The 24422-nt window shown below is 42.6% G+C and overlaps 1 protein-coding gene across 1 annotated transcript in view; it reads right to left on the bottom strand.

Moving 5' to 3' along the window:
* The window catches only part of SLC7A14 (solute carrier family 7 member 14), a 724481-nt gene extending 701885 nt beyond the window's left edge, over positions 1–22596 (bottom strand). Inside the window, exon 1 of the mRNA XM_069618764.1 lies at positions 22562–22596. The gene's annotated coding sequence lies outside the window, so the exon portion shown is untranslated. The remainder of the gene's footprint in view (positions 1–22561) is intronic.
* Positions 22597–24422: the final 1826 nt, after the last annotated feature.

Genomic DNA, 24422 nt, shown 5'->3' with positions numbered 1-24422 from the left:
AGAAGGACTAGGAATGACAGACACCGCCCTACTATGGATCAAATCCTTCTTAACACACAGAACCGAAACCGTATGGATGAAACCTTTTAAATCCAAACCTAGAGACTCCACGTGTGGAGTACCACAAGGATCATCTTTCTCTCTGCTTCTATTTAACATCTACATGTACCTATAATTCAAACTCACCAAAAAACACGGCCTCACATGCTACAACTACGCTGACGACACTCAAATAATCTTCAACATAAAAGATACCCGAGAAGAAAATGCTAAACTAGAGAATTGCCTCCGTGCTATATTAAACTGGATGAACCTCAACCACTTCAAATCATCCCAGGTAAAACAGAGATAATGATTGTTTCAAAAAAGGGAGGAGACATCAGGTACATCCCCTGGCCAAGAGAACTCGGCACCACACCAGCACCATCATCAATTGTAAAAAACCTAGGGGTCCTGATAGATAACAACCTCACTCTAGAGCCACAAGTAAATGCGCAACTCAAGAAATGTTTCTTCCTCCTGCGAGCAGCAAAAAGGATCCTACCGTTCCTGTCGTTCGCCAACAAAACACTTACCATCATCGCTCTGATCATGTTCAGAGTAGATTACGCCAATAGCCTATACCTGGGCATGCCCGAACGACTTGTAAAAAAACTACAACGCATATGAAATACGGCAGCCAGACTCCTCCTCAAGCTACCCAGAAGAGAACACATCACACCTGCTCTAAAAATACTACCCTGGCTACCATTAAAACAGTGAATAAAGTTCAAGTCCATGTGCATCACGCACAGAGCAATACACAAGCAAGGCGCAGAATTCCTAAGCAACAAACCTACATCAACCAACAAGAACACTGAGATCAAGCACCGACATCGCCTGGAATCAAAACCCTATAACAGAAGAAAACTCGGAGGATCCTCTTTCTCTCAGCAGGAACCGAAAACCTGGAATGACCTACCTAAGAATATACGGAACACAACAAACCACCTAGCATTCAGGAAACTCCTGAAATCATGGCTCTTCACAGCGTAACTACAACAGCGATGCACTAGAATGCCCACCCCGTTAAACAACAATGAAAAACACCAACCTCGGCCACTCCCAACACAGAACCCAAAGAACGGAGCCCACGACAGACCATAACATGTTAAAGGAAATAGCCACTAAAAGAAGCTCACCATAGACAGATTGCATGGTCAGACTGAGACAAAAGCCCTTAAACGGCTCATCCACTGCCTCCTGGCCGTACCATATCCAAAACCCAGCAGACACATTTAGATAGAAAGTGTGTGAGAGAAGACCACAACACCAGCTCCCACACCCAAGGAGGAGAATAGACACCCAACCCACATTAATCAATCCATCAGCATTAGAACTCCTACAGAGCTCGCTAGAATAGAACGGCGAGGAGCAATTAGAACAGTTACAGAGTGTGTTAGAACAGTAAAGGGAGCGCCTCACATGAACCTAAAACCCTGCCAGGCTTAACCCCTTTGCCCACCCTCATGAGATTGGGAGGATTGGCGAGAGCCACACTAGGAAAGAGTTTTGAATGTAGCATGTTAAACTTCATACAACCCACTCACAAAAAAACTCTGCAGACTTATCTCACTCAAAAATCTCACACAACCATCTCTCGCACAACAACCCGCACGCAATTCACAACACTGCAACAACACATAAGCCACACCAACAGCACATGAGGACTGACATCGATCCGATACTCACACCAAAGCTCAGCGCCCGGTGTATATCGAGTTGAAGCTGCCAACAGAACACCACTCCTCTCACTATCCTACTCCCGCTCCACCTACTAACCCATCCCACATTCTCGTTTGCAGATCCGCCAGAGCACCTGGGGACCAACTCCGTTGGTGACGGTGTGCGGTACAAATACCTCTAACATTTAAAATTTAACATTCCATTCTAGTATTTTTGAAACGTCAAATCATTATTACAGGAAAAGCGATAGTGGCCCTGTAGTTAAGGTTAACTTGATTAACTCATGTAAAGAGAACTTTTTTGAGCAGCTTATAACTTTGGCGCTGTTCGACGAATCCTCATCAAACTTTGCAACACAGTATATAGCCAGCTCGGAATTATTTTTCGAAGATTGGTGCAGTTTTGTCCAGGGGGGGCAAAGTAAATGGAGTGTACCAACATGTTTGAAATCCTCATAGACGCAATGGCAAAAATGCAGCCACAACCGCTGGACAGATTTGCACCAAACTTGTGCGAGGAGCGCTGGCTTGGTCCCGAAAGCGTGCTTTTGCAAATTTGGTGTAAATCCACCCAGTAGTTTTTTGAAAAAAGTAGGAAAAAAATAGTGATATCTGGGTATGGTCCTGATTCAGAGACACCAAACACCCCCTGGACTAATCAGATGTTCGTGGACATCATACACGGCCTCTAATTGGTCAAATAAAAATGTGAGGTGCATCAAAACATTTGAAACAGACACCATGTTGGATTTGCGAACAGCCCCCATAGTTTATGTACATCTCGGTAAAAACATTAAAAACAACATTGGACTTGTCAAACAAATTAAACTATCTCTGGGGGGGTGAGTGGTGATGAGGATGGGATGGGATATGGCCATGAAAAGCCAAAAATCAGGTGTTTTTTCTTCAACGAAGTCCACAAACATCTCAGATGTTTGAGGACATTCCTATGATGTTCTCGAAAATCTGAGATGTTTGGGGACATCCATGCATTTTCTGCATTACAGGGTCGTTGAAAAGCAGTTTTTGGATGGCTTAGAACTTTGTCACCACTCAATGAAATTGCATGAACGTTTGAAATATCATTTAAAACCTGACCCCAGATGGTTCTGCAAAGTTTGGTGCTGTTTTGCCAAAAGTGGCAAAATTAGAGGGTTGTCCCAAAATATTTGAAAGATTTATACATTTGGTGCCATTAGACAAATCTGCACAAAGGTTTGCAAAACGATTTTAGACCCAGATTTGAATGTGTTTGCAAAATTTGGTGGGATTTTGTCATGAGGGGGCAACATCAGAGTGGGGGGCTCAACATTTGTAGATGGATTATAACTTTGTTGCTGTTTGACAAATCTGCACAAATATTTTCAGAAAATTATAGACCCAACCTTGAATGTTTGTGCAAAATCAGACTGGATTTTGTCAAGTGGGGGCTAAGTTATATGACAATTATTTGTACGTACGTTTTGACACTTTTCAAAAAATAAAACTTGGATGGATTTGCAACAAACTCGTGCAAGAAGCATTGGCAAGGACCCGAAAGCTTGGTTTTGAAAATGTGTCTGTGTTTTATTTTTTGAAAAGTGTCATAATGTAGGTACAAAAACTAGTGATACACCTTTGGTGACTGAGGTATTGCCTTTGACCATGAGCAGTGGCCAGATTATCCGGGTCATGGCCTGAGTCCATGACACAGACAATTTAGCTACTGGCCATGACCACCAGGGACTGGCAATGGGGTTAAAGTGGGCATGGCCACCAGGGTCCGGCTATCTGGTAAAGTTTTTCAAAATCAGGATAGTTTTGAAAGGGAAAAGAAATTCTGCTGGATGGATTTCAGCAAACATTTTCAAGGGGCATCAGCAAGGACCTCAAAGCATGGTTTTGCAAAGCTGTCCTGTGTTTTATTTTTTCTAAAGTGTGAAAGTACAACAAATTTGATATAACACTGGTGCCTGGGCAATGGGCCTGACCCAAGCAAACCTTCATGAGGAACTTCAGCAAGGACCTGTAAATATGCTTTTTAAATTTGTCTTGTTTTTTTTATTTTTCAAAGTGTCAAAATGCAAGTACAAAAAATAGTGATATAACTTTTGTGCATGGGCGGTGGGCCTGGTCCTCGGCAAGGACGAATGCCTACTCTGATTTACTTATTAGGCATCTATCATAGATGCCCATTAAAAAATGGCATGCCTCCCCACGGGCAAACAGAGAATCACACAGACAGATAATCAATTATGTGTTCATGCGAGGTGAATGTGGGCTAGGGGGGTCAGGCATGAAAAAGAGGGTGAGGAGGGCACCACGTCTTGTAGTAGTTGCTTAGATTAAGAAAATCATAAATTCACTATACAGTACAGTCTTTTATAATGTTCTCGCCTAGAGCTGCCAATCCAAAAAACGGTCCTGTGGCACTAGGACCTAATCGAACAAAAAACTTCCAAGAAACAAAGTGACTCCACTTTGTTAGGAAAGGCGCATCACAGTTAGCCCCATTTAGGTTGCTAATATTCAATATGCTGTAGATTAGGTATCAAGTTTTCGATATAAAAGTAATGAAGTTCAAAGAAATGTTTGATTTTTAGCAGGAATTGTTTAATTCACATTCCTGTGATATTTGCTGCCAAAGTTTGTTTTGGTAAATCACACAATGAGTTTGCATCTCAAATTGCCCATAATACTCTGGTGCCAATGCATTTCGGATAAAACCTTCATCAGGGCGGTATTAGAGCAAAAAACAAATTATATAGCATGACTTATAACATTGTTAACAGTATATGTATGCACACAACAGTCATTATTTAAGGTAATTACAAAAACACATACCAATCCGCGAATCACGTCCATTTGAAGAGATAATGAGCAAAACATGAAACAAAACGGCATGCCAATTAGTTAACTGAAGTAAATGTGCATTTTCTCTCCATATTTTTCCATGTAAACAAAGAGTTTCGGTTTCTAGGCAACCGCTGTTATTGTTCCGCTATATAACTGCATTTTACAATTCTTGCCGTGATGTTTTAAGATTGGACTATACCTAGGTTTATGCCTTCATAATAGTGGAAAACTCATTGCTTAAATGACATCATAGTGATTAATGCACAATTAACAGAATACATGTCCCAGAGATGGATCACATTGGATTATTTTCCTTCATACGCCCTACTTCCCATATTTAGTCAATGTGGACCTATAGTCTTGCATACATCATTGCGATCCATGTAAAGAATACACACTTCGATTCCCCTTCCTGCTCTAGTAACTGCGCCTTTAAGGCTCTGAAGACATGAGATTACAATCACGCGCATTGAATCTCAATGCGTCGGTCACCATGGAGACATCCCCGCCCCCTGGCTCGCGCCCAGGCAGATCACGACGCCTCGCACCGTCTCCATGGTAACATTTAAAATGAAAGGTAAACTAACGCGAGCGCGTTACAAGCGGCTCACTCTGCGGTCACGTTTTGTGAACAGCAGAAGCTTAGTAAGTACAGCAGTAACAATTAGATTTCACATGCTGCCTTACCTACGGCAGGACTTGAGGATGACTCAGCATTATCGTTTAACTTTCTTGTAGATCTTGTTGTACCTCTGTACAACACCACGATTCAAGCGTTCGGCATGACCAAGGTAGGACATGCACATATAGTTTAAAGATAGAGAGAAAATGCACATTTACTTCAGTTAACTAATTGGCATGCCGTTTTGTTTCATTTTTTGCTCATTATCTCTGCAATTGGACGTGATTCGCGGATTGGTATGTGTTTTTGTAATTACCCTTAAATAATGACTGATGTGTGTATACATATACTGTTAATAATGTTATAAGTCATGCTATATGATTTGTTTTTTGCTATAATACCGCCCTGATGAAGGTTTTATCCAAAATGCATTGGCACCAGAGTATTATGGGCAATTTGAGATGCAAAATCATTGTGTGATTTACCAAAACAAACGTTGGCGGCAAATATCACAGGAATGTGAATTAAACAATTCCTGCTAAAAATCAAAAATTTCTTTCAACTTCATTACTTTTATATCGAAAACTTGATACCTAATCTACAGCATATTGAATATTAGCAACCTAATTGGGGCTAACTAGGGGGTCAGGCATGCCATTGCAAGGGAGGCGCTGGGAATCCCATGGGACCTGCATGGCATTCTTTACTGGACATACCCTTTAATAAATGTCATACCTGCCCTGTGGGCCACCCCAGCACCTCACACACACACACAAACAATGTGACTATGGCCTTATTACGACTTTGAGGGAAGCATTGGCCCAATTGGGGCCATGGCTGACTCCAAAACCGTGTCCGGCTCCGGGTTCCCTGAATGGGGAAATACCGGGCCATTCCGGTATGGAGGGCCCGGTCTTTCCCCATTCAGGGAACCCGGACCTTCCCCATTCCCATTCGAGCCCCCACAGGGCTCAATGAGAATGGGGGGGAGCTAACAACGGGCCCATTACAAGAGGGCCCATTGTTAGCTCCTTGGTCCCCTCGTGGGACCCGCTCTGAACGTCTTGATAAACCAGACATCCAGAGCGGGTCCCGCGAGGGGACCGCGTAATAGTGCGGAATGCGTTTAATGGCGCCAGCACCATTACCGGCGCCATTAAACGCATTCCGCACAACTTGTAATGTGGTCCTATGTGTCAGTGGGAGGCACTGGTTGTAACAGGGGTAGGCATGGTATTTTTTACTATGCATCTCTCATAAATACACAGTAAAAAAATGCCATAACTTCCCCTTGTACCCCCAAGTGCCTCTCATGCACACAATCAATGCAAAGTGTTCTTGCAAAGTGTTTTGTGCAGACATACCCGCCGTGTGCTTTATTTGCACTGCATACTAGAAGTTAACTTCACTACAGCAGGGTCTGTTACCCTTTTAAAATGCACATTGCTACAATGGAGAAAATGTCCACCATTGTACACACACACACAGACACACATATTTCATCTGTCTTATAAGTGGGACATTAATTGGAAGCATTTCACAAAAGAGTGACTGTGTGCAATAGTAATAGCAATAACCTTTGAAATCTTTGTAAATGTAGTGGTAGCCCTAATTGGCACAGTTTGGCAGGCACTGCACTTGTAAGTGATTTTAACCCGGCACTCCACCTAAGTCAATGCCTAGCGTGTGATGCACAGCTGGAACCCTTAATTATATATTTTTATGTCTATAAGTTCTTTTATTTCTGAATGATGTACCCTTATAACACTCCCCTCTCCTTGAATCCCCCCGGTCTCACTGAACCAGTTAGCAGGCTGTTTTGCAAAGTTAAAAGATTTATTTTATGAATTTGAACTATATATATATATATATATATATATATATATATATATATATATATATATATATATATATATATATATATATCCACCATTGGGGTGATGTCACAATCAACAATCTCTTTAATCAGAAGGAGTGAAGGAGTATGGATATCAAAAATAATGCAGCATAGAATAATACTTGATATGGGTTCAATGAAATGCAATGTCACTTTTCCCCCCTGCACACTACTCAATCCCCCCAATATGCAGTATAAACAGATGGAAGGAGAGAATACAGGTTTCAGGAATAAACACTTAACAAATACAGTTTCAATCCCAATGCCCCCCCAGCAAGCATAGAGAGAAACAGGAATGATTTCAAAACAGGTCAGATGCTTTTGAATGTGGCTTTGAATTAATGGGAAAAACACTGAAACATTAATGTAATTCTCTAAATTGGATTCAAAACTAGTGAGAGCCGCTTTGTATAGTTCCAGATAAACACTAGCAATGATGAGTGAATAACTAACTGAATTCAGGAGTTGGATGCAAGAAATAGCTGCTTTACAAGTGATGAAATTAAGCCAAACGAACGATGTGTGGCAAACTTTTCCACACCCGAGAAACGCGATTGCGGGAAAACTATAAATTTCGTTTCTAGCATGCACGGTACGGAAGTTATGAAGGTTTCAGTAGAGGTAGGTTTTTCTCAGAAAGAGTCAAGATTTTCAAATGAAAGATGCACTTTTGAATATTACAAACAGGAATTTCTTTACACTAGGGAGGCTATGAAGATTCAAGATACCCAACGGAACATCCACCAGAACAGCGGCGCCTCTGTTCTGACTTTTGCACGCCGAGACACTTGTCTTTCTTCAGCAAATATATTAGCGCAAAGATGATATTATCACTACTATTATCAAAGGACTATATGGATGAGGGAAAGATTCAGAAAAAACAAAAGATTTTCTACAATGCAGTTCTGGATATGATAAAAGAGTTCGGATAGGATTATTGGCTATGGACAATTCTATGCTATAGATACTCAAAACTATGGTTTGGAATAGACCCGTCAAAGATCTGGTCAAAGGAATTCTACTAGCCCACCAGACAGGATTCAGGCGCTTGGTTCTGCACCCAGCACGGCACTCTGGACACTGCACGGCCTCTGGACTGAATCTGATGGGTGGGTTCTGGGTTGCAGATATCAGGTTACAGCTCTGCTCTACTGGTTTGGATCTCTGGGTTCTAGCAAGAGTTCTTGGCAAGAAAGCAGAAACAGCACAGTCCGGGTGTTCTATTTGGTGTTGTTCCCCTTGGAAGTCTGGGGTAAATCAGGTTTCAAGATTTTAAAGGCCAGCTGAGAAGGGTTCAGCTTTGGAATTGGGCCTTCTGTTTTCAGGGTTCTGGAGTCTTGGATATGGGTTTCTCCTGCAAAGCGCTTCGCCAGTGATCAGTTGATTGATGAATCTGTCTGTCCTCTAGGTCCTAAACTGTCCCTATTTATGTATTTCCCTAAGGGGTGGGTAGGCTAAATTATACTAAGCACAACCTCTAGGAATCCCATTGGTTAAGGTCTGTCCTCTCTCCTGATTTGAGAAGGAACACATGGTTTCATGATGATGCAGTATTTTACAATCCAAGGAGTACCTCCCCTGTGTTTCTGCACAGTAAATCTATTTTTCACGTAAATTATATTTACAATATCACCAACTTGCTAGAAATACATATTTACATCACAGATTTAGTAGAGCAAGTATCCGTCCGAGTCCCATCTTAGTGAGAGCTTCAGTTCAAATTTGACAGTTTTTCACACTTTTGGTTGGGTACCCAGTGTCAGATCTGTCCACATTTTTCTACATTTATGCGCATGACATCTGGGCATACTCCTATGAAGTTTCATATTTGTAACATTATCACAATTGCTACAACATCAACATTTTGGTAGTCCTGTCTCTGAACATCGCACAGAGTTCAGAGTAGTTTCAAACTGTGAGCAGAATTTTCATGTTAACAACCAATAATTTACAGATTTTTGCAAATGTTTCACAGTTCTCTATGAGTCTTTTTCAAAAAGATATTTTCTTGGGTTTAAGATTCACAAATCTGTCTGGTCCCGCCTCCATGGTTTTGCTGGGCCCAGAGCAGTCCAGGGCTCTCTTCTTGCTGGCAGTTGTTTCTGTTGACACCTGAATTTGCATTCCCTTTCAGTCCAGGAAGCCTATTGTCTCTCCTCAGAGAAGCAGAACAAAATCCCACCTCCTTTTATTAGCATCTAACTGAGAGTTCCTGGGCAGAGAGCAAAAGGGAAGGCACCTTTGTTTGGGGCAAACTGTGGAATGTGCCTTTGAAGTACTGTGGCTGACATCAGTTCACTTTAAAACACTTTGTTTAAAATTGTCTTTTCTAAATAAACTTTACATTGTCAACAAATATACACACAGATCTCTTTTTCCAGTCTTTTTAACACATGGAGATTGAATAGTAGCAACCTATATTGCTTTTGATGGCAAGTCTCTTCTTTTCCACAATTTGATCTTAATGTACCAGTTTAAACTAACAGTCTAAGTAAATGACAGCATTGACACAGGCAGGCAGGTGGCGGTACTTCCTTCTCAAAGGAGGTTGAGTGCGTAGGAGGGGTTGAGTGCGTATGAGGGGTTGGGTGCGTATGAGGGGTTGGGTGGGTAGGAGGGGTTGGGTGCGTAGATAAGGGTGAGTGCGTAGAGGGGGCGAGTGCGTAGAGGGGATGAGTGCATAGAGGGGATGAGTGCATAGAGGGGATGACTGCGTAGAGGGGACGAGTGTGTAGAGGGGATGAGTGCATAGAGATGCTGAATGCATAAAGCAGACAGAATGAGTGAAGAATGTATATGAGTCTATATGGATAGAACAAATGATATATGTGAATGCAATTGATCACATATATGGACTGAACGGATGCCGGATGTGAAGGAACGGGTGATGCACATTGACAGAACAGCCAACATATGTGAATTGAACGGATGCCGTATACCGACGGATTGGGTGCCATAGGTGGATGATCGGGTGCCGTACACAGACGAAACGAGTGATGTACATGGGTGAAACGTATAACATAGGTGGCTAAAAAGAATGAAATATGATGATGCAACGGATGAAATATATGGATGGAGTGCATAAAATAACTTGGAATACACAAAACGGTTTGGGGTAAATAGAGCACATTTGACTGCGTGTGGCAGACAGGAGTGCGTGTGGCGGAAAGGAGTGCTTGCATGAGACTGACAGGAGTGCATACTTGGAGCTGACAGGAGTGCATGCATGGGACAGACAGGAGTGGATGCATGGAGCAGACAAGAGTGCATGTGTGGGGCAGGCTGGAGTGCGTGGGGCTGACTCGAGTGCATGAGCGCGTCGAGCGGCCCGGAGAGTGTGGAGTGTGACGTATATAGTATGGTCTGGAAAGCAGAGAACGTTCAAAAGAGCTTGTATCACATCATAACACACCACCACGCTTACTCTCTCCTTACACCACCATTCAACTAGAACACAGAGATACTATGACACCATTTGGTATAACTGTTCTCATACAAACATTCTGCCTCATACTCCCCATCACTCTAAATAAAACACTGCTGGTTACCCACCCCCCAGCCAGGCGTTCTCTTCAGGCCTAACACAGCCACAATCGATCTGGATAAATCCTGCCAGAATTAACACATACTCCTGACCTCTCAACCACCACACCTACCACTAAGAAGCAGCTATTACACAAATACCGCACCAGCTGCACACATATCCGGTGCTCACACGCACCTTAAATCTCTCTACTCTCTCTATTGACCTGAACTTCGGTTCCCAAGGGCGTTCAACCTACCAGTGCCTTCAGACCATACCAATGGTATATAAGGCGCTATATAAAAGCAAAGTAACATAACATAACATAACATAACATAACATAACATATCTGACATATTTTCCCAGGCAAGCACCTTTTTGCATGTGGATATTTTTGTGATAAAATCTGCTTCTCCTGACATTGTGCTTATGGGGATTCCTTAGATAATGTGATGGTTAACACCCAACAAGGATGTTGGATCTTTTCAGATGTCTGGGGAACCATTATTTTGCAATTTCAACAGCCAAGGAAAAACGGAATTTAGAGCACTTCCGGGATTTTCTGGCAAAGAAGCACTGCCTTTTAAGGTAGTTCCATTTCACTCTGTGGGCAGCCCAATGACAGGTTTTGCAGTGTGGTCTCCTGTCCTACCATTGACACAGGCAAGGTAGATTGGCGGCCTATTTTTCCAGTTTCCCTGCACACTTCTCAGCGATTTTTAGTGCACATAGGGCTTTCTGGAGGCCATTCCGTTATTTCTGATGAAAGCAGCACACAGTGATGTTGCAGGGCAGAGCCTAGTGGGTCAGAACAGCCCACACACTTGACTAACTGATAACTGATGACTAACGAAAGAGTGAATGCGGGCAACAGCCTTTGAGCTCTTTTTAGGGAGACCTTGAATCAAAATAAGAACGTGCCAGTTTGCTCCATATGCCGAATAACTCACAGAAGAGTGACTGCGGCAAAAGCCATTGAGTTCTTTTTGTGGAGTGCTTAACTCAAATTAAAAGCCAATTAACTAACAATTTGCTAAGGAGTGACTGTTGGCAATAGCCTTTGAGCTCTTCTGTTGGACAGTCTAATTTGACCAAAGTTTGTGCTAGTTGGACACAGCACATGTTGAGAGAGTTAAACATCAATTCACGGAAGAGTGAATGTTGGCAAAAAAGCCTTTGAGCTTGTGTCGTGGAGTTTTTCTACCCGTATCAAGGCAGCACATGCTAAAGCACTGTATTGAACAGTGACATTAAAATACTGAATGAGAATTGTGAGAACGGTTCTGTTGCAAAGTGTTTGTGTATAAAATCGACTGTATGTCTTATTAGAATCCTATGCTTAAAAAGCACATTGACCATATGAACATTGTGAAAGCAGAAAAAACGTGGAACAGAATTATTATCACCATGGTATTTTCTTTTAAGTATTTTCTTTTTTTTTCTGTGACTTTTTGAATAAGACCATTACAATTGACAGTGCTTCTGGCATTAGCCAACATATGTCTCCAGCTCAAACGAGACAACGGCAGCAATCCAACGCCATGAAAACAGCACTGCCCGCTAATGCAGGGCATGAACCCCAGTGACAGCTTAATGATTAGCTTACCGAATGGCGCCACAACCAAGGGTGTATTGAATGTTCTAACAGAGGATGAACTGCTGCAGACAATACTGACCTAGGGCTGCATGAGGAATAGTCAATCGTCCATGATCGTAATGTTTCTTATAAAAGTCTGATAAACACAATGGCCCTCATTACGACCTTGGTGGAGGACCATGGTGCAATTAGCACCATGGTCCATGGCGGTAAGGGTGCAATTCCGCCATGGTGGTTGGCGGACTTACCGCCCCATCCCGACCTTGGCGGGGCGGTAAGTCCCCAATCCCCATTTTGCCCTTCCCCATTCCCATTCTTGCCCCATAGGGCATAATGGGAGTGGGGAAGGCGTTAATTACGCCACCGTAAATTACGGTGGCGTAATTAACATCAAGGTCTCTTAGCGCCATGGATTTTAACGCCTGCAAAAAGCAGGCGTTAAACTCACCATGGCGCTAAGGGAACTCGTACTCAGGCGGAGAGGGTCGGCGAAGTTTACGCTGGCGTAAACCCCTTTCCGCCAGGGTCGTAATGAGGGCCAATGTTATATTGTGATAAAACAAGGAGGCTGGTAAAAGGGTTTGAGAAATCAGTAGCTTGGGGTAATGCTACGCCGGTGGCTGGTAAAAGAATTATTGATTTCTTCCCCCGGGCATGTTCCAGCACGGAAGTAAAACTGTCAGACCCATCAAGATCCTGTCTCTTAGATGGCACAGGGAACTTGATGGACATTAGCTTGCTGGAAGGAGTAGGATCACTGGGCTGCATGGCTCCACTTATTGCTCTGCACACTGAGCCTGATAAAGAGAGTGTTGAGGGGAAAAATGATTGCGTGGAAAATACATTTATGGCAACGCGATCGCCTTGGTAGCAAGACAACGCTAAGCAACCCAGGTTCCATCCCGGGTCCGTGCTTAGAATCCTCTTGGTATTAAACACGGTGTAAATAACCAATCACAACAGGGGAGATCTCGTCAATCCACGCTGAATTTACACCTGGTTCTCCATCACAGTTGATGGAACTACTAACTGCCAGTAACTTGGCTCAAGGGCCGGAAGCCCCTAGCCTTAGGAATTTGCATCATACATTAAGGGAAACTGATGAGCAAATTAAGCCAACATCATACTCTATATTGGCTCTATAACCATAACTATAATTGGTTATTTATAATGCACTTAATACTGAAAGAGGTTTCTAAGCGCAGACCTAGGATTCGAACCTGTGTTGCACCGATTGCTTCCAAGACAAGCGCATTGCCATGGAGCTATGATACCATGTCAAATTCTATTCTATTCTTAACGCTGCAGTAGAACTTTATGACAATATTAGGGATGAAGTTAAAGCACACACCCTGATATTGAGTGGGTTGAATGTCAAAATGCACATATTGAGCAACTGGGATTTTTCGGAAAATCAAAATAAAGGTAGACAAGATAAACGGGAACCAACCATCATGATCCAACCACCCCGACTGAAGATAGTCTGAATAGGGAGGGCCCACTAATATATAGGCTGTCATAAAAGAATCAGAGTAATAAGAAAAGCCAGGAGAGGCTCCCAGAAAATTTAGAGGGCATAAGAGGGAGGTCAATGCCGGAGGAACAGGCAAAACCAATGGAGGAAAGTGGAAAGCCTTCTTTGGAGTACGTAGGCAAAAGATCAAGAAAGGCTTTAAAAAATCTGAAAATGGGAGAAACCAGCTAAGGTGTGATTCACGCAAATATCTTTGAAAGCTATGGGAAAAGGCGGTCAGGAAGACCGCCAGTCAGTTAACTCAAGTAAGAAAGTGCAAGAAAAATTAGAGCTAGCTAATGAACAACAAATAAATAAACAATCGCAAACTGAGACAACTCAGGTGGATGAATCGGAGCAGAGTCAACACCTAATCACAAAAACATATCCAAACAGAGGGAACTTAGCCAAGTGCCTGAAAACAATGAAGAGATGGGGAGAAAAGAGAAGGTAGAGGACCAAATACAAACTAATACTTGCTTGAGTCCCATACAGCACAAGAGTTTTAGTCCAAGTGATAACAAACCTAGGCAAATAAGTGACGACAGGTGGGTAAATGGTGATCGTAATCGGCAAACTAAAATGTTTGATATAAAAGACTCTGTAAGTGACAACAAGGAAATATCCTGGAGAAATAAAAACAGCCGATGGGAGCCTACCAACGAATGGGGGACAAACACATAAAAATAAAGGGAAAACTGAAAATCTGATCACTTTGAATGTTGCCCACATTTAAAATTGGAAATTCCTCTCAATAGGACACATATATTAAAGGTCCTAAGTGAAATACCTGCACTTGGAAGAATAAATACACTAGATATTGATTGTGTAGGTTTCCCTTATGAGACAAGAACAGACTTTGCAGAGGTGCACTGTTGTTCCCCATTTGTGGTCAAGTCTCTATTGGAAGAAAAGTGTGAGCTGTTAAGATTTGGATGGCCTGTATTTCAGGAGAGATGGGAGATAAAATATTTGATGCAGAAGGATGAGGTGGCATCAGGTGCCATGCAGCATCCTCAAATGTCAACATCTTAAAAAACAAAAGCGAGTTTAAGTAGAGAAGGAGAGGAGGGGGATAATCTCCTAGGAAAACTGGAAAACTGAGAACTATGGATGTGAGGGATCCACAAGGGAGTTGGTCATGGTTCTTAGATACACTTAAACGTGAATTGACAAAGGAAGAAAATGAGAGAAACCACATCTGACAGCTGGGGGCATTGGCCTATTTGACTCAAATACAAGAGGCTTTAATAGCTTCTTGAGGAACAAATAGGAAAACCTTATCTTTAGCACAAATGACATAATTTTCTTCCAAGAAGCTTGGCTTTGCAAGAAAATCTCCATAGATTGATTTTGTGTTATCCAACAGAAAGCCGCTGAGTCGAATGGGGGACGGTCTTCGGGGGTGTGCTAATGGCATTAAGAAATTCAAAAATACACTCCTCTTGTGTACTTTCAGACAGTGTCCCTGGTATCTTAGCATGTGCCCCTGAAATTGGGGCTCATAAAGAAAGGAAGTTATCAATACTTTTGTTAAATGTCTATTGGAATCCTGCAATCATGGAACTGGATTTCTTAAATATGAACCTTACCAATAAAAATGGCAAGGATACAAACTGAGGTAAGCTAAATGGAAGAAAGTGGAGCGCTTTGGTTAAAACCTGGGATTTGCAGATAATTAATGTGAACGTGAAGGGAGATCTGCATAAAGAAGTTACATGGAATAGGGCATCTCAATCATCAAACATTGATATTGTGATTGAATCAAGAGCAATGTTTGAGAAATGTAACATCTTTAAGGTAAAGCATACAACTTTGAGCAAACATAATATTCTAAAAGCTCATTTTACTTTTGACATCAAGGGAGCACAGTCTCATAAATATATGAATTTGAAGGTCAATCAGGGTGGTAATAAAATTAAAAAAATTACCAAAGGAAGGGTAAAACTGTTAAATAAACTTGAGGAATTCCATAACTATGCCACATTAGAGGAAATAACTGATGTTTGCTCAGTTAAGAAGTTTAAGAACTGGGAAATTGAAACACCAAAACATAGACCCAATACTTATTTAAAGCATACACATTTGTTTGATAATGATTTATGGAGAAAGAAAAAGATCTATTAATACCAATTGAGACAACTAAGACTATGCTATGTATCGAACATTATCTACAAGGAGATCAAAAAGAGAATAATTCAATAAATATAGACAGTGGGTCCACCAACATAAGCAGCTAATGGTCCAACAGGAACTTCTGGTCTTTAATAAATAGTCAGACCAAAGCTGAACTAGAGTTACAAAGCACTTGGTTTAGTGATGCTGGATGGGGAAGCCATTGGATTAAAATGAACAGCGAGATGGAGAGTAATAAAATCATGTCTGAACCGGTGCCCTGGACCTTGGAATTTGAGAGAGAGGATATTGAGTGACTGACTGTAAAGGCCTCTAGCTCAAGGGCTCCTGGTCCAAAGGGGCTATCGAATCAGATATTAAAACTTCATAAAGTCCTGTGGTCAACACTTTTGACACTGGCATTCAAGGATGTACTGGGAAGACGATCATTGCCTAAAAGCTGGAGGGACTCAATTATTATTCCTTTACAAAAAAAAGAAAATTGATGGAATCCCTGTAACTATAGGCCCATAGCTCTGCCAAATTGCAATTGCAAGATCTTTTACACTCTGATTTTAGAGAACCTACAAATATGATAAGGGAAAATAATAGTCTACTCAATTTCCAAATGGGCTTTAGGAAAGGGGTGGCCACTATCTGTAATGGTATGACTATATAAGTGTTAATAGATATGGACAGAGGGGAAAACCCCTTCACCCTGCCTCTTTCTGGGAATGATTGACTTCACAAAGGCGTTTGACACAGTGAAAATTAAACATTCTTACAGCCTTATCCATACCTAAGCACATACATGATAACACCAGGATCAAGATTTGTATGGATTTAGCGAGGCACACACAGAAAACATCACTATAACAAGAGGATTAAGACTGGGATGCATTTTTGCTTCCTGTCTTTTCAATCTCTACTTGGCAGATTTAAAAAGGGTACTATGCAATGTAGGTCTGGTCAGCCCAAAGGTGGGCGAACAATGTATCAATTGGCTGGCGTACCCTGACGACATTACCTTGTTGGATACAACACCAGTTGGGCTACAGCGGTTATTATCGACAATAAGCATCTATGTCAAAGCAAATGACCTGGTCATTGATAAGAGAAAATGTAGTCTCACCTACTTTTGGAAACGCCAGGTTAGAGAATCCCTGTCTAAGGGGCTATTTATGGTATGCAAATTGACACAAGGAACAATATAGTATACCTTGGCTTCGCCTTTACCTCCTATCCTAGAGAGAAGAAATGGTGCAGCAAATCGAAAATATTTTAGATAAACTGGCCTACCAGATGCAAACAATATACAATACGTTTTGCAAATTCTCAATGAAGCCACTTATAAGCGGTTATGTGGGGAAAATCAGACCTAAGATGCTGTATGGCCTAGAGGTAGCAAAAATGGCCTATGATCTATCGTGAGACCAATTAGAGGGCAAAGTGTGGAAGAAGGATTGAATCTGTCCACATCCGTACCCATGGCATTGTTGCAATACGAACTTGGCCTTACATCAATGCGAGCATGGCTCCAATGGAGAGCCATCTCTTTATGGGTGTAAATAAAGTCAGCTGTCAGAAACACTTTGTATGAATTGTTAAAACACTCAATTGAGGATAAATCATCTGATCTCTTAAATAAAATGGATTTGTATGTGCATGTGAACTCTACAATAGTACACTGTGATGGAAAGATGACAGACGTGTCTGAAAATCCATCAAAGGTAAATACATCTTTAAAAGAGATGGATTGGATTGACAAGATTTATAAAACCCTAGGTTACAAATTACTCTGTACTTTCTCAAAGATTGATAAAGCTTGGGGACCCTTCCGAAATACCTTATACAATATCCGTGTTTGTCTCTGAGAGAACAGTTTTTGAGGTTTAGACTTAACCTCCGGTCGAGAGGAGAAGTTATTCATGCACAAATGAAAAATCATACATTTGAAGAATCGCCCCTTGAAAAAGTAAAGTACCTGGTAACGGAGTGTCCATCATTATATGAAATCAGAACTCGATATCTTGGTATTTGTTTACTTTAAAAATGTGCTCACTTGCAGAAAATGTATGGGAACGAAACGAGTGAGTGCGGGACATGAACATTTTTTAACCACAGAAATGATTAATATGTTATATGAAATAGTTATTCGAAAAAATAATGGATTGTCCCAAGGTTAATTGATTTAGACTCTTAAACTGAATCACTTTTTTTTTCCTTATTGGCCGATCTAATTATCAGGAAATTTGATAAGTGTTCTCTTATTTTAGTATGGAATGTTTTTTAGAACATTATTCTTGTGTATTTTGATTATTTGGAATGTTTAATTTGTATTTAAATGTGGTAAGATGTAAAAATGTAATGTCGCTATTTTTGTATGGGAATAATTTTTGAAAGACCATAATTGTTGCCATAAAAAGATTTTTTTAAAAAAAAAGATTATGTGTGTATGTGAGGCACTGCGGGGCACAGAGGTCAGGCTTGGTATTTTCTTACTAGGCAACTATCATAGATGCCCAGTAGAAAAATGGCATGTATGCCTCCTAGGCTCCACAGCTCCTCCCACACACACACACACAATCAATGTGATGATGTGTGTATGTGAGGCGCTGGCTGGGCCCAGGAGGCAGGCATGGCATTTTTTACTAGACATCTATCAAAGATGCCCAGTAAAAAAATGCCCTGCCTTCCGGCTGTTCCCCAGCTCCTCACACATGCACACAATCAATATGATTATGTGTGTGTGTGAGGTGCTGGGTGGCCCAGAGGTCAGTCATGGTATGTTTTACTAGACATCTATCATAGATTTCCAGTATAAAAATACCATCCCTGTTACATGTGCCGCCCAGTGCCTCAGAAGGGGAGCTGATTGTGGCTGGTGGGGTGAGGGTTGCTCAATGAAGGCATTTGTAAAATACCATTGCTGTACAACTCCCCCCACTCACAGAAAAAACAGATCTCTGGCCCAGTACAAACACACACACTAATTCACACAACATTCAAACACAAAATGTACTCACTCATTCACACTTGCACCGATCATCATACACTCACTCATAACACAAGCATAGATACATCCATACACATATTTAAATTAACATTAACTTACCTTCTGCCCAAGTCTTGAAATGTCCTCCCAGTACTCCAGCCCCCATGTGGCACAAACAGGAATCAGGATGCAGGTGCTTCCTGGTTTCTGCACATGCGTGCAGGAGCCAAAAAATCCAATTAACCATGGGCAACTGGACCAGTGGTCAGAGGATTAACCACATGGCCATCACATCACACTGGTCGGCTTTCCTTCCTCTATTAACCAAGAGGGGTCACAGAGTAATTCAAGTGGCCAGCAGGCATATACAGGTCAGCACCAAGCAATGTTGTGCATGCAGTGGTTTTAGAGACGAAGCCAGAGGAGAGTTGACTTCTGGGTGAAGGTGGAAGAGGTGGAGGCACATTGTCCCACTTTGAATTGTTAAGCAAATTAATCAAACATTTGTGCTGCCTATAGGAATTGTGCATGTCCTTCACCTAGTCATCACATGCTTTAGCAGCAATTGTCAGCCTATCATGACTTTCATCATCTTCTGTGTCCCAGAGCCAAACGTTCACCCCAAATGTGGTAAAAATACCAACAGTGGGCTGTGATAAGTTTTGGGGAGGAAAGTAGGGCTTTATCCAATGCAAGGTTCTGGAAAGAGATGGATCATTAGTTCCAGTGAAACCAACCCCCCTGATCACCTGAAAGGTATACTAAACACCAACATCCCCCTCACCCGATCTCTCCTCCTACCTCTCTGCAATTGATTACTGGATGACAGCCAACCACCTTCTCCTCAACCCTGGCAAAACTGAAATATTACTATGTGGAAAAACTGCCCTCATCCCCCAACTGATACCCTGAAAAAACGCCCTAGGAGCCCCACCTGCAGCTTCCACCTCTGTAAAAAATCTGGGTTGCACAATGGATGCTGAGCTATACCTCTCCCAACAAATCAACTCCATGTCCAGAACATGCAACTTCGACCTATGCATTGCAAGGCAAATCTTCCCTTACCTACCCTACCCTCATAGAGTCTCTGCAACACTTGCCAATATTCTCTCCTGCTTAAACTATGCCAACTCCCTCTATCTTGGCATATCTTGGCACATCAGCTCAGGAAACTCCAACAAATCCCAAACTCTACAGCCATACTCCTCTTCATCCGCTCACCATAAAAAACATATCACTGGTGCCCTCAGAGTACTACACTGGCTCCCTATCAGCCGACAGGCCACCTTTAAAGCCATGTGCTTCACACACCATGCCCTCCATAACACTGATCCAGGGTTCCTCCAGGACAAGGTCACTCGCTACCATCTAACTAAATCTCTCTGATCAGACTCAGCACTCCTTCTTGTAATCCCTCCCCATACCTCCACCAGAATGGGACAATCTACCTTCTCTATCCAAGCCCCCTCCATCTGGAGCTCCCTTACACTACACATCGGCCACAACTAACATTACTTCTCCTTCATAAATGATGTAAAAACATGGCTATTTCCAGTGGCGTCCTGAAACGTGTAGTGGAATGGAGTCACTCCCCATCTCCATCACAACATCATCACTCTTCCAGCTACAGCCGCTTTCCTATCCAAACCAGTCGCTCTGCAAAGTGTAGCATAACACAAATCAGCCAGGCCATTTCCATCCCCCTAACAACAATAATGTAAAACTCCAGCCAGGGACATGACAGGACACTCCAGGCAGTGCTGGACGTTATTGTTGCAGCCTGCTTCGCAAACCGGCAACCACAAATCACTATCCACACAATACAGTCATCCACTGACTACAGACAGGCAATGCCCCAATGAAGAACATGGCCATAATCCACTAGGTGGAGGCCAGCTTTAATTGTAGTGGCCCCTACCTAGGGATAACAGCATCTCTCTAAACACACAATGCATATCAACAGTCCAGTCTTTAAACTACCAAACACACTCCAATCCTTAAGAGTTCCTCCCATTGCTCGAACCTGGTATTAGGATAACTTATCCTCCGGACCTACCTCTCTCAGTACACCTAGAAGATCATGGATTCAGCCCATCTAATGTGCCTTTATGTATGAGCAGTGCAAGCAAATGACAAATAAAGATTAGTGGTGAGCGTTGAAATTGCATCTAGAAGATGGAACGACAACAGAATACCCATTACGGCGACCCGGCTAGTGGGCTTAGAGGACGAGTCTGTCTCATGGACCATGGTGGTAACAACAAAGCTCCATCCAAGTCTCGAGGTACGTATGAATGCCCCACTTTGGTGGACATCGGCTGCAGGCATGGCTACCTGCACTCATCTCATGCACCAGAACGCAGCGATAACCTACGACAAATTTGGTCTTGCTGGGCACATAACATGTTGCCTACTTACACCAGATTAATACAAAAAAGGTAGCAGGCACCACTTTCTAGAATGAATATGGCATGATAATCTGTTCTGTGGTTTTGTCCCACTTTGAGAGTCCGCAGATATCTCTTTTTGTTCACTATACTTTTCACAAAGGAGGAATGTCCATTTGCATATTAGTCTTTGTCCCGCCCACAAGAGCAGTCTAGCACCGAAATGGCAGGCAATCCTCCTTTGAATAAGAATACCAACAGCAACCCGAAACACGTGTTTCAGCCTAGTTGGGCCTCATCTGTGAAGTGGAGCTTTGCCTCTCTGAGCAGAGTGAGCAAGGGGTCCACGTCTTGGTTCCCCAAGGTAACTTAGGGTGACCAACCCCAAGTTACTTGAAATAATACAAATACAAAAAAGGTATCAGGCGTCCCTCTCTAGAAAGAACATGACATGATAACCTGTACTCTGTTTTTTCCCACTTTTAGAGTCCGCAGCCATCGCTTTTTGCTCACTGTACTTTTCACAAAGGAGGAATAAACATTTGCATATCAGTCTTTGTCCCTCCCATAAGGGCAGTCCAGCACCGAAATGCCAGGCAATTCTCATTTGAACAAGAGTACCAACAGCAACCCCAGACACATGTTTCAGCCTTTTTGGGCCTCACCAGTGAGGTGGAGCTGTGCCTTTCTGAGCACAGTGAGAAAGAGATCTCGACACATCTGCCATTATAATGTAGTGACAACCTGTGACAAAATTCGGTTCAGCTGGACACATAAGGAGAGACCTGCACTCACACACTCTCCTGACCTTCCTCAGCACCCATCCACATGCCTCATCTCAGAGGGTACTTACAGGACCCCGGCCAGCCCACCTAATTCCTTATCTTTGCCAAAATGCCCACAAGCATTCTTAGACTCCAAAAGGATTTTGCATACTCTGGACTGCGGTCGCTGAGGGTGTTCCCACTGCAAGTGCATTGAGGCTATAGTAATAGTAAAAGGCGCTATATAAAGGACGACTACTATTACAATTACAATTGGACAGAAGTATTGTTGTGGGTCTGCCACTAGAGCATCTAGGAATCAATTCTTACCTCCCTTGTGTGAACGATTAACATTAGATGTTATCAATATCTTCCCTACACAGTTTTATCAATACAACACGCATTTACACTTGACATACAATGCCTTTTTAAGACTTAAAAATAGAAACACACCAAGAACGTTCACACTGATAATATAGTAAAAAAATATGCTGTCCCCAGTATCCTTCTAGAAATGCAAAGCAGCCTACAACCAATCCACAATGTGTGCAGTTGTCTAGTATGTGACACAGTAAAAGATTATACTCACAGTATTGCTGTCAGGATTGGCAAGCCAGTAGACAGGTGAGGTTATACCAAACTCTACATGGAAAGGGATAAAAACAATATGAAATGGCTTCTAAGGACAGTTTCCGGAAGACAATCTAAAGCCATGGATTTCAAAATACAAGTAGCAGATTAGAAATCCACCATTGTGGATTACTCTCTTCCATCTACAAGTGTATGGAAAGGTCAACATGTGGATGCAAAGGTCCTAATGTGCTATGCTCAAACTCACATCACAACACACTGTCTCACCAGTGCAAATTCTATTTGAAAGGCTACCTGACAATAATACAGCATGGTGACTTAAAGTTTGACCATGGACAAGAAAATCTGTGGAAAACATGGCAAAGTACCAATTTGTAGGCCCCTATGCAGATGCACTCTGCTATGATGATGGTTTTAGAGTAGCTGCTTGCTTCATCATACCCAAACAGTACAGCCTCCTTGTGGGTCATCTCAGCCCACCAGCTGTGGCATTCTAGGCTTCTGCTCATAAGGATCTGTGTCAAGTTAATCTAAACCCCACCTATCGCCTCGCCAGCCAATCCTGATTGGTGTCAGTGTCTTAATATCTAGTTTTAATCTTTTATCCTGCTGATAGACGAACCTCATTTGCAAAAATGACAGTGCAAATCTCAATCATGATCTGTAAACTCCTCCAAAATGAAAGGCAACCCCTAGCAAAGCTTAGACCACCCTCAGCAAAAGCTGAAACCTCACAAGGCGTTTGTTTCCAAAAGACCTTCTATTGGTAATGCACAACTGGCAATTCACTTGTCAGTCATGATGACAGACCCTTGATTTGAGGGGTTCTGAGTCGCCATGTTCATCTGAGGCTTCTGCTGAACCCTCAACATGCGACACAGATCCTGTCACAAGTTCTGGACCTGGCGCTCCAGTTGGGACACCCGCTCTAGCTGGTACAGGGTACTCTGGTCCATCCTAGGTTGATCACGGGAAGGGTAACTGTCCCTTCTCCCATAATACCCTTGGTTGGGAAAGTTCTGTTACCCCTCCATCCTTGGCCTCCCCTCTCCCGGATTGGGTTGTCTGGGCTCAGGAAAGTGGGGAAAGAAGGAAGGGTTGTTTTGGGGGTTGATGTTTGACAGGTACCGGGGAAAGAAGCTCAACACGGCATTTGATAGATTACTGCACTCCTGGGGAAAGTTAGGAGGGAGGTTTCCTGGGCTGGCAGCTACCTGGTTAGATTCCCCCCCCACTAGGGCTGGGGGAGTCCACACATAGCTCAGGATGGGTCTGTTGCACTTGTAACGGGGGCTGATATAGTCAGGTGAGTTAGGGGTCCCATTTGTGGGGTTACCTCCCTGACTACCTGTTTGGGATTGGCCCGAGGGCCTTCCGGGTCTTTGGTTAGGAGGATTTTGCGCAGGAATATTTTAGGCCCCCCCATCTCCAGATCTAAAATGGGGGCAACGTTCACCTCTGCCACCTTAACAGCAGCAGGGATGTTGGTTGGTTTGAGGTTTTTATTTGTACTTCTATTCTCTACCAGTTTCTGCACTTCAGAAATGCGAGTTGCCTGTTCAATGACCTAGTCTAGTCATCTCTTCTTATGAAAGTCTCTCATCAGCTGGTTCATGATGTATTTAGGGAGTTCATGAAAGAAGGTATTAATTAACTCCCTACTGTCTGTGTGTACCCTCCTGTTGGTCTGTGCAAAGGCATGTTTTAACTCTTGTACAAATTCCTGTGGGACCTGGTCTTCCCCACATTGTAGATTGTAGGCCACCTTGCGGGCCTCTTGAGGGTTCCTATGTATGGAGAAATGCTTTAAGATGGCCGCCCTATTGGTGGACCATCTTGAGTGGTTCTGATCCTCCAGC

This window comes from Ambystoma mexicanum, chromosome 10 (assembly GCF_040938575.1).
Source record: "Ambystoma mexicanum isolate Mex_15411 chromosome 10, UKY_AmexF1_1, whole genome shotgun sequence".
NCBI lineage: Eukaryota > Metazoa > Chordata > Amphibia > Caudata > Ambystomatidae > Ambystoma > Ambystoma mexicanum.
The sequence above is the reverse complement of the archived record's forward strand: the minus strand, read 5'-3'. Positions and strand labels throughout refer to the sequence as shown.